Here is a 17083-nt window from a genome sequence, read left to right as displayed (position 1 = left end):
CCTTTGAAAATAACTTGGAGTTTTGTAAACTTACTCACAAACTGTGAGAAAACAGCTTAAAAGAAGAATGACTCACATTGCAGATTAACGAGCAATAGATATAAGCCTACTGATTAGCCTTGATTAAACCTAGTTTAACACAATGCACACACAGGCAGGTTAGTAACTAATACAGCAGTTACGTCAATTCACGAGATTAAACCCTCACAACGATTAATCAGTGCAATACTCGATAATTCAGTCGGATTCACAACGAATAACAGAGCATAGTCCGAATTCGAACAGCACTCTAATATTCAAGTCGAAATCACGACAAATAATCGAAGTACAAGCTCAATTCGAGCAGCACCCGGACTATCGTTGGATAGTTATAATCGATCGGACGTTGAATCGTAATAGCGATCGAGTTATTACCCTGATTGCGGCAGCACCTCGTGATCGTGTGTGTGTGTTGTGAACTGTATTGCATGTAACTCGACGTACACACAGAAGTTTTACGTCGTTTTAAGTTCACAGTTTAAGTGCCAAGGTCGGCTATTTATAGCCAGAATTTCGCTTTGCTTACGGACCGTATGCCTTAACCCTTACGGTCCGTAAGGCTGACTGGTATGCTTACGGTCCGTAAGGACCAACCCTTACGGTCCGTAAAGGGTTCAGCCTATTTCCTAGCCTAGCTGAGTTCGGTTATAGCTGTGACACCCCAGGAAAACCAGTGAACGATGCAACTTACCTAGCTTCCTCAGTGAGTGCGTACCAAATTTCGGGACGAAATTTCTTCTAAGTTGGGGATAATGTGACAACTCGAATTTCCACGATTTCTATCTTCGCATTTATTACACGTTAATTGTTTGGATTGTTTGTTTGTTTGGATTGTAGTTTAAATTTATGGAGGTGCAATATAAGTGTTACTGTAATGTGTATATTATGTGTGTATATGTATACATACCTTGCTAAATAATAGAACCTTGGCCAACAACTTAACCCACCCACGAAAACACCATGTTGGTGAAAACACCTTGGTGTTTTCGTCCACTTGTTTGCCAACGAAAACAGAATGGGCCTTGGCCCAGTAGCGATCTAGTATATGTGTTAGTATTAACCCTTACGCATGAACGGTATTCGGAAAAACAAACCCTAATCACCTCTCACAATCTCTCCCACCATCTTGTGAAACCCTACGGCAGTTTTGAACAACCGAGTCTGATACATCGATTGAAGTACCACCTTTCCGCTTAGGTTTGTAATCGATTACTTATCATTATCTGATTGGAATCACTTGTTTATTTGATATCATGAATAAACAGTTAGCACGTAATGATTGTGAATGTATGATTTGTATTGATCCGCATGATAAGAATGTTTATGATCCGATGTAAAATCTGTGGTATGATGAATGCTGTTTATGTGGATTAGATACTGATGATTTCGATTACAATTCGTTGATTTAGTAATAATTGAATGATGATATGATGATTGAGTATTTCCATGAGTTGTTCGGACTGAATGATTGTGTGATGAATTCTGGGATTTTTGGTGTAACTGATTAGATGATCATTTGGATTCTGTGATACGTAATTGTTGATGTTGAAGATAAAACTGACGAAAACAATGGAACCACGAAAACACTTGTATTTTCGTCACCCTTATGCCCAACGAAAACCCAAAGGTTTTCGGCCCAAGTTTTGGTTTTCGGCCCAAGGGGTTTTCGGCCCAACAAGTGTTTTCGGCTATAACTGATTTCGGCCCAAAGTGATTTCATCACTCAAACTGATTTCGGCACTAGTGATTTCGCCACCTTGGGATTTCGCCTAGCTTTCTGCACAGTAACGATGTTAGCTAGTTAGCCTTGTTAATTATTTAAACCTTGTTAGTTTATTGAATGCTGTTAGTTGTTAACTGTATTAAGTCAGTGACACAGTTAAGCTATTTACTTAATTAACTCTGTTAGGATGTTAAACTGTTACTTGTTAATCCCGTTAGATATTAACTCGGTTAAGTTTATTGTGTAACGTTGTTAGTCTTTAAGCGCTGTTATGTTATTAACTCCGTTAACTGGATTAACCCTGTTAATTATGTGACTCCATTACACATATCAATCCAGTTAATCTTGTTAACTAGGTTAAGTGAGTTATTAAATAGTTATGGTTAGTACAAACGGTGAAGGACTTGTTTATAAACATGAGTTACATGAAACTGCTTTGATAAACTGATACGTGGTACACGATGATAACTGCCAAGCTATATGTGAAACTTTGCGAGTTTAAACTGATTGCATATACGTGCACACTGTAGGACGTGAGTGATTTACTTTGAGCATCACTTAGCATACCGAGCAAACCAAGGTGAGTTCACACAGCCAAGGCATGGGGTTCCCGGGTGGGAATGGGATTTGTTGAATTATTGTACCTACTCAGCTGATAGAACCGAACGATAAGACACGACTAGACTAGTAACGCTTATTGAACTGATCTTCGCACACCTGCCAAGGGTTGGCCGTGATATTATGACTGACTTCGCACACCTACCTTTGGAAGGCCGCGATACTAAACTTACTAACATCTTCGCACACCTGCCTGGTAGGCCGCGATACTAATAAACCTAGTCTAGAATACTTGGGATAGTTATCCCCTAATCTTCGCATACCTGCCTGGGAGGCCGCGATGGAAATATGATACATGATATAAACGAACGAACATTCTATTACTCACACTATACTATTACTGAACTGTTAACTGTGAACTCGCTCAACTAGTTGTTGACTCTCTGCTGCATGCCTTGCAGGACCTTAGGTACTTATGGAGCTTGCACAAGGAGGAGCGGGTCGTTGTGGGATTCGGATCGTAGACTTTATGCTAAACAATTGAACTTATAACCTTACTTTGGATTTTCATTATTATGCTTCCGCTATTGATACTATGTTTGGTTTGGAACATCAATCGTATTGATTTGGGTTTTACAAACTATCTTATTTATATTATGCTATGTTCAATATGATTGATGGCTTGATCCTGGTCATGTCACGCCTCCAAGCGGTGGTACTCCACGTGTGGATTTTGGGGGTGTGACAGATTGGTATCAGAGCCATTGGTTATAGAGAACTTGGTTTTAATATGGGAAAACGTTTTATTAAAACCAGACTATAACCAGAACAGTGCTCTCAACGATCCACAACGACGCTTCGCTCCACGTGCAAGACTCGACATCCTAGGTAATAAGGTTTATGTTTATTACATGCTTGCTAGAATTGCATAGAACTTTGCTCGTAGTATGCTTACCTTACTTTTGCTCACTACTTGTTATTGCCTAAGAACCTCTATGTGCTTACACTCTTCTGTCATCGCTCTATTCGCGAATCTCTCTAACTCATGTTGCATTTGCTATGAAGATCATGTCTGGACGAATTAACATGACTCAAGCCCAGCTAGAGGCTCTCGTTCAAGCTCAAGTTGCTGCGGCACTTGCAGCTGCTCAAGCAGGTAGTATACCCTGCAGTATAGACTCACACTAGGATCTTTAGATCCTACATTAACTCTCGTATTTAACTTTGTCCTATTCGTACACAATAGGTCAACACGCGCAGCAGCCTGTCTGCACTTTCAAGAACTTCATGGACTGTCGTCCAAGTACTTTCAGTGGCACCGAGGGGGCAGTGGGACTCCTCCATTGGTTTGAGAAGCTAGAGTCAGTGTTTGAAATGTGCGAATGCCCTGAGGCACGCAGGGTCAAGTATGCCACTGGCACGTTGGAAGGGATTGCGCTCACCTGGTGGAACGCGCAAGTACAGATCCTAGGGTTGGCAGCTGCTAATGCCACACCTTGGGAGGATTTCAAGGAATTGATTAAGCGTGAGTATTGCACACGAGACGACATTCATAAGTTGGAGAATGAGCTATACCACTTGAAAATGACGGGGTCAGAGATAGAGGCTTACACAAAACGATCAAATGAACTGGCCATCTTATGTCCAACGATGGTGGACCCTCCAGTTAAGCGCATTGAGTTGTATCTCAAGGGGCTTGCGCCAGAGATTCAGAGCCACGTGACGTCGGCTAACCTCAACAATATCCAAGACATTCAGCGTCTTGCTCACCGACTCACCGATCAGGCAGTGGATCAGAACAAGCTGCCAAAACGCATCAGTGCTACCACTACTGCCACTACTACTCCAGCTACTACTTCTGCCACACCCAGCGAGAACAAAAGAAAGTGGGATGGGGATTCCAGCAGGGGATCAGTATCTGTTCAGTCCCAAACACAGCAGCGTCGCACCAACGACTACCAGAGTCCGAATCAGCAATCATCGGGCAGTCAGGGGCAGAGTGGTTATAGGGGAACTCACCCGTGGTGTAATAGGTGCAACAAACACCACAGTGGGAGATGTCGCAGGGAACGTTGTCAAAGATGCCTCAAGCCGGGTCATGAGGTAAAGGATTGTAGAAGCTCACGGCCAGCAAATCAGAACCAGCAACTCCCACCGCCAGCTCCACAGAACCAGCAGCAGCAGCCACAGCGTGGAAACCGGGGATGTTTCCAGTGTGGGGCTGAAGGCCACTACAAACGTGATTGCCCTCAATTGAACCAGAACCAGAATCGCAACAACAACAACAACAACCAGGGCAACGGGAACAACAACAACAACAACAACGGGGGAAACAACAATAACAATGGGAACGAAGCTCGGGGTCGTGCTTTTGTATTGGGTCGAGGCGACGCCATGAATGATCCCAACGTGGTTATGGGTAAGTTTCTTCTCGACGATATTTACGTTACTGTCTTATTTGATTCGGGTGCTGATACAAGTTATATGTCCTTGAAAATGAGTAAACTGTTAAAACGTACACCGACACCCCTAAACACTAAACATGTCGTAGAGTTAGCAAATGGTAAGAGCGTAGAAGCCGCACACGTAATCAAGGGTTGTAGTATCGTTCTAGCTGGTCAGACCTTCTCGATTGATCTTATACCCATAGTTTTGGGTAGTTTCGACGTTGTCATTGGTATGGATTGGTTATCCCAACATCACGCAGAGATTTTATGCAAGGAAAAGGTCATTCGTATTCCTCGTTTTAGTCGAGAACCTCTTGAAGTCCAAGGCGACAAGAGTGGTGCCGTGGTTGGCATCATTTCTTTCTTAAAGGCGCGGAAATGGTTACGAAAGGGGCACACTGCAATTCTGGCACTTGTCACTGACGCATCAGCAAAGGAAAAGAAGCTGGAGGATATTCCAGTTGTACGTGACTTTCCACAGGTGTTTCCTGAAGATTTACCCGGTTTACCACCTCATCGCCAAGTCGAGTTCCAGATTGAGTTAGCTCCTGGAGCAGCACCGATAGCTCGAGCACCGTATTGTTTAGCTCCAACTGAATTGGAGGAACTGTCAAAGCAACTGCAAGAGCTCTTGGATAAGGGCTTTATTCGTCCAAGCTCTTCGCCTTGGGGAGCTCCAGTGTTATTTGTGAAGAAGAAAGACGGTACTTTTAGGATGTGCATCGACTACCGCGAACTGAACAAGGTAACGGTGAAGAACCGTTATCCTCTTCCGCGTATAGACGATCTATTCGACCAGTTGCAGGGGTCGAGTTACTACTCCAAGATAGACTTGAGGTCAGGGTATCATCAGCTGAGAGTCCGGGATGAGGACGTCTCTAAAACCGCATTCAGAACTCGCTACGGTCACTACGAGTTTCTTGTCATGCCATTTGGGTTAACGAACGCGCCTGCCGTATTTATGGATCTGATGAACAGGGTGTGCAAGCCGTACTTAGACAAGTTCATGATTGTCTTCATCGACGACATTCTGATTTACTCCAAGAGCCAAGAGGAGCACGAACAACACCTACGATTGATTTTGGAACTTCTTCGAAAGGAACAATTGTACGCCAAGTTTTCCAAATGCGACTTCTGGCTTCGTGAAGTCCATTTCTTAGGCCATGTGGTGAACAGGGATGGGATCCATGTCGATCCATCCAAGGTAGATTCAATCAGAAACTGGCCTGCACCACGTACACCAACGGAAATACGTCAATTCTTGGGTTTGGCGGGTTACTACAGACGGTTTATCAAAGACTTCTCCAAGATCGCACAACCGCTCACACTACTGACACAGAAAGGTGTCACCTACCGTTGGGGAGATTCCCAAGAGACCGCTTTTCAGTACTTAAAGGATAGGCTTTGCAGCGCACCTATTCTCTCACTGCCAGAGGGCACGGAAGATTTTGTGGTTTATTGTGACGCATCGATACAGGGACTTGGGTGTGTATTGATGCAACGGGATAAAGTTATTGCCTATGCTTCGCGGCAACTCAAGGTTCATGAACGGAACTACACGACGCACGATTTAGAGCTGGGAGCTGTTGTTTTCGCACTTAAGATATGGCGACACTACCTGTACGGTACCAGGTGCACCATTTACACCGATCACAGGAGTCTCGAGCATATTCTTAAGCAAAAGGATTTGAACATGCGTCAACGAAGATGGGTTGAACTTCTGAACGATTACGAATGCGCCATCAAGTACCATCCAGGCAAGGCCAATGTTGTGGCTGATGCTCTCAGTCGGAAAGACACTCTACCTAGACGCATACGAGCCTTGCAGCTCACTATTCAGTCCGGCCTTCCTGCACAGATACGAACTGCTCAGATAGAAGCATTGAAACCCGAAAACGTCAAGGCTGAAGCCTTACGCGGCTCAAGGCAACGAATGGAACAAAAGGAAGATGATGCATACTATGTAACGGGGCATATTTGGGTCCCACTTTATGGCGGATTACGAGAACTTGTGATGGATGAAGCTCACAAGTCTCGCTACTCGGTACATCCAGGTTCGGATAAAATGTACCACGATCTCAAAACAACATACTGGTGGCCAAGCATGAAAGCCCACATCGCAACGTACGTCGGCAAATGTTTGACTTGTGCGAGAGTCAAGTTCGAGTACCAGAAACCAGCGGGCCTACTTCAGCAACCTAAGATACCGCAATGGAAATGGGAAGAAATTTCCATGGATTTCGTTACAGGTCTACCCAGATCCCAGCGTGGGAATGATACCATATGGGTGATCGTGGATCGACTCACCAAGTCTGCACACTTCCTGGCTATAAAGGAAACGGGTAAGTTCTCCACTCTCGCAGACGTTTATCTCAAAGAAGTTGTTTCGAGGCACGGGGTGCCCACTTCCATCATTTCAGATCGGGATGCACGATTCACGTCAGAACTATGGCAAGCGATGCACAAATCTTTCGGCTCACGGTTAGATATGAGCACAGCGTATCACCCTCAGACGGATGGGCAGTCTGAGCGAACAATCCAAACTCTTGAAGACATGCTTCGAGCGTGTGTCATCGATTTCGGCAACGGCTGGGAAAAGCACCTCCCTTTGGTGGAGTTTTCGTACAATAACAGTTATCACACCAGCATACAAGCCGCTCCATTCGAGGCATTGTACGGGCGTAAATACCGGTCACCTCTCTGTTGGGCAGAGGTGGGGGATAGTCAGATTACGGGTCCAGAGATTGTAGTGGACGCCACGGAAAAGATTGCACAAATACGACAACGCATGGCGGCAGCACGCGACCGTCAGAAAGCATACGCGGATAAGCGTAGGAAACCGTTGGAATTTCAGGTCGGGGACCGGGTTTCACTTAAAGTCTCACCCTGGAAGGGTGTGGTTCGTTTTGGCAAACGAGGCAAACTAAATCCGCGGTATGTCGGACCGTTCGAGATCATTGAGAAAATAGGCAAAGTGGCCTACAAGCTAAACCTACCAGCTGAACTTGGTGCAGTTCACAACGTATTCCACGTGTCGAATCTGAAGAAATGTCTGTCAGATGAGACCCTCATAGTTCCATTTAAGGAACTCACTATCGACGAGCGGTTGCAGTTCGTCGAGGAGCCAGTTGAAATCACGGACCGGGATGTTAAGGTCCTCAAAAACAAGAGAATCCCTCTTGTTCGAGTTCGTTGGAACTCCCGTCGTGGCCCAGAGTACACCTGGGAACGCGAAGACCAGATGACAGAAAAGTATCCCCAGTTATTCGAAAACCGTGCAACTACTACTGAGGCTGAAGCTACTACTACAGAATTTCGGGACGAAATTCCAAATCAACGGGGGGATGATGTGACACCCCAGGAAAACCAGTGAACGATGCAACTTACCTAGCTTCCTCAGTGAGTGCGTACCAAATTTCGGGACGAAATTTCTTCTAAGTTGGGGATAATGTGACAACTCGAATTTCCACGATTTCTATCTTCGCATTTATTACACGTTAATTGTTTGGATTGTTTGTTTGTTTGGATTGTAGTTTAAATTTATGGAGGTGCAATATAAGTGTTACTGTAATGTGTATATTATGTGTGTATATGTATACATACCTTGCTAAATAATAGAACCTTGGCCAACAACTTAACCCACCCACGAAAACACCATGTTGGTGAAAACACCTTGGTGTTTTCGTCCACTTGTTTGCCAACGAAAACAGAATGGGCCTTGGCCCAGTAGCGATCTAGTATATGTGTTAGTATTAACCCTTACGCATGAACGGTATTCGGAAAAACAAACCCTAATCACCTCTCACAATCTCTCCCACCATCTTGTGAAACCCTACGGCAGTTTTGAACAACCGGGTCCGATACATCGATTGAAGTACCACCTTTCCGCTTAGGTTTGTAATCGATTACTTATCATTATCTGATTGGAATCACTTGTTTATTTGATATCATGAATAAACAGTTAGCACGTAATGATTGTGAATGTATGATTTGTATTGATCCGCATGATAAGAATGTTTATGATCCGATGTAAAATCTGTTGTGTGATGAATGCTGTTTATGTGGATTAGATACTGATGATTTCGATTACAATTCGTTGATTTAGTAATAATTGAATGATGATATGATGATTGAGTATTTCCATGAGTTGTTCGGACTGAATGATTGTGTGATGAATTCTGGGATTTTTGGTGTAACTGATTAGATGATCATTTGGATTCTGTGATACGTAATTGTTGATGTTGAAGATGAAACTGACGAAAACAATGGAACCACGAAAACACTTGTGTTTTCGTCACCCTTATGCCCAACGAAAACCCAAAGGTTTTTGGCCCAAGTTTTGGTTTTCGGCCCAACAAGTGTTTTCGGCTATAACTGATTTCAGCCCAAAGTGATTTCATCACTCAAACTGATTTCGGCACTAGTGATTTCGCCACCTTGGGATTTCGCCTAGCTTTCTGCACAGTAACGATGTTAGCTAGTTAGCCTTGTTAATTACTTAAACCTTGTTAGTTTATTGAATGCTGTTAGTTGTTAACTGTATTAAGTCAGTGACACAGTTAAGCTATTTACTTAATTAACTCTGTTAGGATGTTAAACTGTTACTTGTTAATCCCGTTAGATATTAACTCGGTTAAGTTTATTGTGTAACGTTGTTAGTCTTTAAGCGCTGTTATGTTATTAACTCTGTTAACTAGATTAACCCTGTTAATTATGTGACTCCATTACACATATCAATCCAGTTAATCTTGTTAACTAGGTTAAGTGAGTTATTAAATAGTTATGGTTAGTACAAACGGTGAAGGACTTGTTTATAAACATGAGTTACATGAAACTGCTTTGATAAACTGATACGTGGTACACGATGATAACTGCCAAGCTATATGTGAAACTTTGCGAGTTTAAACTGATTGCATATACGTGCACACTGTAGGACGTGAGTGATTTACTTTGAGCATCACTTAGCATACCGAGCAAACCAAGGTGAGTTCACACAGCCAAGGCATGGGGTTCCCGGGTGGGAATGGGATTTGTTGAATTATTGTACCTACTCAGCTGATAGAACCGAACGATAAGACACGACTAGACTAGTAACGCTTATTGAACTGATCTTCGCACACCTGCCAAGGGTTGGCCGCGATATTATGACTGACTTCGCACACCTGCCTTTGGAAGGCCGCGATACTAAACTTACTAACATCTTCGCACACCTGCCTGGTAGGCCGCGATACTAATAAATCTAGTCTAGAATACTTGGGATAGTTATCCCCTAATCTTCGCATACCTGCCTGGGAGGCCGCGATGGAAATATGATACATGATATAAACGAACGAACATTCTATTACTCACACTATACTATTACTGAACTGTTAACTGTGAACTCGCTCAACTAGTTGTTGACTCTCTGCTGCATGCCTTGTAGGACCTTAGGTACTTATGGAGCTTGCACAAGGAGGAGCGGGTCGTTGTGGGATTCGGATCGTAGACTTTATGCTAAACAATTGAACTTATAACCTTACTTTGGATTTTCATTATTATGCTTCCGCTATTGATACTATGTTTGGTTTGGAACATCAATCGTATTGATTTGGGTTTTACAAACTATCTTATTTATATTATGCTATGTTCAATATGATTGATGGCTTGATCCTGGTCATGTCACGCCTCCAAGCGGTGGTACTCCGCGTGTGGATTTTGGGGGTGTGACAATAGCCTTGGTGAATCAACATTTTCAACAAATAAGAACTGTGCAACGTTTTAATAAAGATAATTATCAATTAGGGTTTGCCCCCCTCGAGTTTTAGGGGCCCTGATCCTGATTCCGATTGTTCCGGAAATTTCAGGGTTTACGCCAAATTACTTGGGTGTTTTAATTAGGGTTTTCTTATTGGATAATTATTATTCTAATTACCAGTTTTATTGACGGTTGTTACATCCTCTCCACCTTAAGAAAAATCTCGTCCTCGAGATTTATTGGAAGAGATGAGGATATTTTCGCTTCATTTCTGATTCCAGCTCCCAAGTGTATTCTGGTCCTCTCTTTGAATTCCACTTGACTTTGACCAATACCAGTCGTTTATGCTTGAGGAATTTGACTTTTCGATCTTCGATTTCTAATGGTTTCTCCATGAATTTTAGTTTTTCGTTTACTTCTACATCTTGAAGAGGGACTACCAAGGATTCATCTGATAAACATTTCTTGAGATTGGATACATGGAATACATCATGTACTCCAGCTAATTCTTCTGGTAATTGTAAACGATAAGCTACTGGTCCTATTCGTTGAATCACGGGGAATGGTCCAACGTACCTTGGACTTAGCTTTCCTTTCTTACCGAATCGTACTACTCCTTTCCAAGGAGAGACTTTTAAAAGTACTTTATCTCCTACTTGGAATTCTAAAGGCTTACGACGATTGTCTGCATAGCTCTTCTGACGGTCTCGAGCCGTTTTCAATCTTTCTTTAATCTGAGTTATCTTATCAGTAGTTTCTTGTACAATTTCAGGACCTGATAATTGACTTTCTCCGATTTCTGCCCAACATACGGGAGTTCTGCACTTACGTCCGTACAGTGCTTCGAATGGTGCAGCTTCGATGCTTGAATGATAACTATTGTTATAGGAGAATTCAATTAATGGCAAATGGCTATCCCAATTACCACCAAAGTCAATTACACATGCCCGGAGCATGTCTTCTAGAGTTTGTATTGTCCTTTCACTCTGTCCGTCTGTTTGTGGATGATAAGCAGTACTTAGATTTAGTCGAGTTCCCATTGCTTTCTGAAAACTTTTCCAAAAATGAGAAGTAAAACGACTATCTCTATCCGATATAATGGAGAGCGGAACTCCATGTAGGGATACTACTTTGTCCACGTACAGTTGTGCTAACCTTTCCATGCTAAAGGTTTCTTTCATTGGTAAGAAATGAGCTGACTTGGTTAATCGGTCTACGATTACCCAAATCGCATCATTACCTCTTTTGGTTTTGGGTAACTTGGTAACAAAATCCATTGTTATGAGTTCCCATTTCCATACAGGCATTTCTAGCTGTTGTAGTAATCCTGAGGGTTTCTGGTGTTCAGCCTTAACTTGTGAACAAGTTAAACACTTGGATACGTATTCGGCTATATCCTTTTTCATTCCTATCCACCAGAAATTATTCCTTAAATCTTGGTACATTTTATTGTTTCCTGGGTGCATGGTATACCTAGATTTATGAGCTTCTTCTAAAATCTTATTTCTTAACTCTTCTCGCTTAGGTACCCAAATTCGTTTCTTATGGAATTTCCAAATTCCATCATTTCCTTGTTCTAGTTCTTTTAGGTAACCTTTCATTCCTTCAGCATCATCTTTGATTGCTGTTTTCTGAACTTCTTTGATTTGTGCCCTTAAATCTACTTGTAGATTAATCCTCAGAGCACGGACTCGTTTCTGTTTCTCATGGTACTTACGACTTAAGGCATCTGCAACTACATTTGCCTTTCCTTCGTGATATTGGATATCACAGTCGTAATCGCTTAGCATCTCCATCCATCTTCTTTGCCTCATGTTTAACTCTTTTTGCCCAAATATATATCTTAAACTCTTATGATCTGTATAAACAGTAAACTTACTTCCATACAGATAATGTCTCCATATCTTAAGGGCAAAAATTATGGCTCCTAGTTCTAGGTCATGAGTCATATAATTTTCTTCGTGCTTTTTCAATTGTCTAGAAGCATACGCAATTACCTTCTTGCGTTGCATTAACACACATCCATAGCCTAATTTTGAAGCATCACAATATACTTCAAAATCTTCGGTTCCTTCTAGTAAAGCTAGGATTGGTGCATTCGTCAATCGATGCTTTAAAATCTTAAAGGCTTCTTCTTGTCTAGGTCCCCATTCAAACTTAGCAGCTTTACAGGTTAACTTAGTTAAAGGTACGGCTATTTTAGAAAAATCTTTGATAAATCGTCTATAGTATCCAGCTAAGCCTAGAAAACTTCTTATCTCCATAGCTGTTTGTGGGACTTTCCACTTTGTAATAGCTTCTATCTTAGCAGGATCTACATGGATACCTTCATGATTTACCACATGACCTAAGAATTGTACTTCTTGTAGCCAAAATTCACATTTCGAGAATTTGGCATAAAGCCTTTCTTTTCTTAACAAAGTTAAGAGAACGTGTAAGTGTCCACAATGTTCTTTTTGGCTTTTGGAATAAATAAGTATGTCGTCGATGAAAACGATCACAAATTTATCCAAGTATGGTTTACAAATTCGATTCATCATGTCCATGAATGCTGCTGGGGCATTTGTTAATCCAATGGGCATGACGGTAAACTCATAATGACCATACCTAGTTCTGAAGGCAGTTTTAGGTATGTCTTCTTCTTGTACCTTCAACTGATGATATCCAGATCTTAAATCTATCTTAGAGAAATACCTAGCTCCTTGCAATTGATCAAAAACATCATCAATCCTAGGTAGTGGGTATCGATTCTTAATCGTAACCTTATTCAATTCTCTAAAATCGATACACATTCTCATCGATCCATCTTTCTTTTTCACAAACAATACTGGTGCACCCCAAGGGGATGAACTCGGTTGTATGAATCCTTTGCTTAATAATTCATCTAATTGCTTTTTCAATTCTAGCATTTCAGTAGGTGCTAATCTATATGGTGCTTTGGCTATTGGTGCAGTACCTGGAATTAAATGAATTCTAAATTCTACTTCTCTATCAGGTGGTAATCCAGGTAATTCTTCTGGAAAAACGTCTGGGTATTCTGAGACTATTGGAATATCCTGAAGTTCCTTATCTTTAGTGTTAATGATTACTGAAATCATATACACCATTTCCTGCTTTCTCGAATAGCTTACCACTTTCATTACTGAAATAAATTTCAGTGGCTTTCGAGGTTTATCTCCAGTAATTAAAATTACTTCTCCTGTGGGGGTTTGAATTTCTACTGCATTTTTATCACATAGGATTCGTGCATGGTTGGCTATTAACCAATCCATTCCTAATACTACATCGAATCCGGCTAAATTCATTGGTAACAGATTTGCAGAAAATTTATGGCCTAATAGTTCTATTTTTCCTTCTTGCCAGACTTTATCTATTTTCACAGAATTTCCTTTTGCGGTTTCAACTGTGAAAATTTGCCTAAGAGTGGTTAAAGGTAACTTAAGAGCTTGACAAAATGAAGTATTAATAAAACTTTGGTTCGCACCAGAGTCAAATAATACTTTTGCAAATATGTCATGTACTAGGAACGTACCAGCTATCACATCTGGAATGAGTTCGGCCTCTTGAGTGGTCAGCTGGAATGCGCGTACATTCTTCTTGGTTGCTCCTTCAGCTGGTTTAGCTTTGTTGTCTACTGGTTTAGCTAGCTTAGGACATTCGGATTGAAAATGTCCCCTTTCTCTGCAGTTATAACAAATTCTTGTTTTCTTCCTGCAGTCTTCTTCACGATGTCCTTTTGCCTTGCAAAAATTGCAAACTATATTGCATTGTCCATAATGCTTCTTTTTGCAATTTCTGCAGAAAGGAGGTGATGAGGATTGCCCTGTTCCTCTTTTCTTGATATTACCCATACGAAACCCTTGGGTAATCTTCTGAGCTATTTCCTTCTTACGATCTTCCTCTCTTGTGCGTACCAATTCATCCGTTAGGGTGTTAGCTAATTCTACCGCATCGTCAATGGTACGAGGTCTCGCAGCTTTAACGATGTTTCGGATTTCACTAATTAACCCCCAGATGTAACGGGAAATGAGTACCGGTTCTGGCAAAGCCAGTGTTGGCACCACCCTTGCGTATTCAAAGAATGTCGAAGTATAGCCCCGGCAATCTTCCCCTGTCATGCGGTGACTTAGGAATTTGTTTGCCATTTGATCTTTTTCATATTCGGGACAGAATTTTCTTTCTACAAGATTCTTAAATTCTTCCCAACTCATGGCATAGGCTATCCTTCTTCCTTTTGCCTGGAGAACCGTGTTCCACCATTCTAGTGCTCCTTCTTTGAACAGATTTGATGCATACATCACTTGATCCTCTTCGGCACATTTGCTTATTGCAATTACTGCTTCGGTTTTCTCTAACCAGCGCAGTGTTGCAGTTGCCCCTTCGTTACCTGCAAATTCAGTGGGTTTGCAAGCAAGAAACTCTTTGTAAGTGCAACCAGATGTTGCAGCTTTTATTCTTTTTAGAAGTGGGACTTGTTGCGGATCATGATCGTTATGATTGCCGCCTCCATTTATGATGTTACTGCCGTTATCTTCCAGAGTACGTTTACTAGGATGTAATGGTTGTGGTTCGGCAGGTTTTTGAACAGCAGCCACAATTTCTGGAATAGCATGGGCTATTCCTTGGGCGATAAAGTGCTCAATATCTTGTCGGGTTATATATTGATCTTCCGGTTCTTGCTCAGATTGATTTACTTCATTAATTGGTTCATTGTTAGCGTTTTCCATCTGCTAATTAGTAGGAATTTATTAGTGTCTAACTTATTAATAACAAATTTAGCACAGATGAACACATAATTACTACAACATACAAACATAACCAGAATTGTCGATTTCTCGACTTTCATTTTGTTATTGTATATTGTATATGCATCCGTACACACCGTATCTTACAAAGTTTTATTGCCCATTTTACAGAATCAGTTTTACTATATTAGTTATAATACAGACAAACTTTTTCCAGCCCTTCCTATCTTTTGGTCTACTGGCAGTTTTAGTAACGACGCTCCCTCTCGTCGTACTTCCAAGAGATCTGCTCCCCCATTTCCCGGATCCTATTCCCGGTTCCTATCAGTTCTTCACCAAACTGACGTAACTCAGCTAAATTTTCATAGCTCATTGGCGGATTAGGGATAGGTTCTGGATCAAACTGTGGGAGAAAACTATAGGGACTATTAACTATATTTTGGAATTGCCAGTCATTAGTCCACCATTCCTCCATTTGGCTTAATGGTCTGGTGTGAACTAGTGGGTCTGGAATGGCTGGTCCTAGGTTTAGTGGGAATTGGGCTGTAGCAGGATAAGAGAAGAAATTATCGTTGATAAGCTCTAGAACATCACAATTATCCAGTAGGCGGTCTATTTCGTCCTGGAACGTGATTTCCTCAGACTGTTTAGAGCTTTCTCCGATCTCTATTCCCTTTTGCTTTAGGTCTATTCCTAATTCCTTTTCTGGTGGTTTCGAACTTTCTCCAGTTTCTATTTCCTTTCCCTTGTTCATGCTCACAAGATTTTCTATTTTAGGAAGTCTCCTAGTGGTTGGTTTCCTACGGCGTACTTTCCTCCACCCTAAGTATCTTCTTTTCTTTTTAGGTTTGGCTTTTTCCAGCGGTGGAGCTTTGAATTCCACAGGTTCTTCTATGTCAGCAATGTAACCAGTAAAGTCGTAAGAGACTTCGATAGGCACTGGATATAGGTTGAGATTCTGAAATGCTTCCGATATCTCATTCATGCTGCATAGCATATATGCAAAATACAAGAATGCAATGTTAAAACTTTGGAACAAAGTTTAACAAACAAACACTGAAGTTTTATTGCATACTAATTTATACAAAGGACAACAGAAATAAACACACTATGATTTTATTTATTTACTGGATTGTGATTTCTCTTACTAGACCCAATTTATCGGATATTTAGAGGTTTGCCTTTTCTGCTACAGAAGCTAGCATATAAAGATTTGCCCATTTCTTGTCTATTTTATCTTCCCAAGGTGTACTATTACCAAATTCTTGGACTTCTGGGTTAAACCTAACTCTCTTGGTTCGGGGTTTCTTTTTCTCCTGACTCTTTTTAAGTATCGAATCCCTTTTCTCTGGGGAAAGAGGATTCTCATAGTTTGCCTTGCGGACAAAGATTCCTTCTTCTAGGTTTACTGGATTTTTAGAAGAAGATGCAATATCTAATTTGTGGTAGATAGCAGACAGCTTTTGTTTACCCATACTGTAACTAACAAATAACTAGTTAATACAACAAATAATCACAGAATGATAACTAGTAGGATTAAGTATTTTGTCAAATACTTAATTCCGTAATAGGCTTAAATCAGTGGCTCGATCAGTGGCTCAATAGTTATTAATTATTAGCTCTGATACCACCTCCTGTCACGCCCCCCAACCTACCCTGGACGGAATCGGGAGCCGCGAGCAGTCCAGTGGTACCCGTGGTATCTGATTTATGCGGCAGCGGAAGTCTTTTATTATAGGATCTTTTCACCGTAAAAAAAAATGCTTGTTTAATATATTATACAAAGTTTTAGGGATAAATTCCCATAATTTACAATACGTTGATTCCACACAGAAAT

The sequence above is a fragment of the Helianthus annuus genome, chromosome 5 (genome assembly GCF_002127325.2).
Source record: "Helianthus annuus cultivar XRQ/B chromosome 5, HanXRQr2.0-SUNRISE, whole genome shotgun sequence".
NCBI classification, from domain to species: Eukaryota; Viridiplantae; Streptophyta; class Magnoliopsida; order Asterales; family Asteraceae; genus Helianthus; species Helianthus annuus.
Note: the sequence above shows the minus strand (reverse complement) of the source record.